We start from the raw sequence: 1,133 nt of genomic DNA, 5'->3' as shown, positions 1-1,133 counted from the left end.
CTGCTCTTGTAGCCACAGTATTTATAATACTAGTCCAGTTCAGTTTCTGGTCAATGGTAACCCCCAGGATGTTGATAGCGGGGGATTCAGTGATGGTAATGCCATTGAATGTCAAGGAGCGATGGTTAGATTCTCTCGTTGGAGATGGTCATGCCTGGCACTTGTGTGGCATGGATGTTACTGGCCACTTGTCAACCCAAGCCTGGATATTGTCCAGGTCTTGCTGCATTTGGACATGGATTGCTTCAGTATCTGAGGAGTCATGAATGGTGCTGAACATTGTGTAATTATCCCCAAACATCCCCACTTCTGAACTTATGATGGAAGGAAGGTCATCGATGAAGCAGCTGAAGATGGTTGGGCCTAGGATGCTATCCTGAGGAACTCCTGCAATTATGTCCTTGAACTGAAATGTTTGACCCAATAACCACAACTATCTTCCTTTGTGCTAGATATGACTCCAACCAGTGGAGAGTTTCCCCCCTGATTCCCATTGACCTCAGTTTTGCTAGGGCTCCTTGATGCCACACTCTGTCAAATGCTGCCTTGATGTCAAGGGCAGTCACTCTCACCTCACCTCGGGAGTTCAGCTCTTTTATCCATGTTTGAACCAAGGCTGCAATGAGGTCAGGAGCAGGGTGACCCTGATGGAACCAAAACTGGGCATCAGTGAGCAGATTATTGCTAAGCAAGTGCCGCCTGATAGCACTGTTGATGACGCCTTCCATTACTTTACTGATGATGGAGAGTAGACTGATGGGGTAGTAATTGGCTGGGTTGGATTTGTCCTGCTTTTTGTGTACAGGACATACCTGGGCAATTTTCCACATAGCCGGGTAGATGCGAGTGTTGTAGCTGTCCTGGGACAGCTTGGCTAGGGCATGGCAAGTTCTGGAGCACATGTTGTCAATACTATTGCTGGAATACTGTCAGGGCCCATAGTCTTTGCAGCATCCAGTGCCTTCAGCTGTTGCTTGATATCACATGGAGTGAATCGAATTGGCTGAAGACCATCTGTGATGCTGGGGACCTCTGGAGGAGGCAGAGATGGATCATCCACTCAGCACTTCTAGCTGAAGATTGTTGCAAATGCTTCTGACTGATCTTTTGCACTGATGTGCTGGGCTCCCCCA

This window comes from Cetorhinus maximus, chromosome 21, assembly GCF_964194155.1.
Source record: "Cetorhinus maximus chromosome 21, sCetMax3.hap1.1, whole genome shotgun sequence".
Classification (NCBI taxonomy): Eukaryota; Metazoa; Chordata; class Chondrichthyes; order Lamniformes; family Cetorhinidae; genus Cetorhinus; species Cetorhinus maximus.
The sequence above is the reverse complement of the archived record's forward strand: the minus strand, read 5'-3'. Positions refer to the sequence as shown.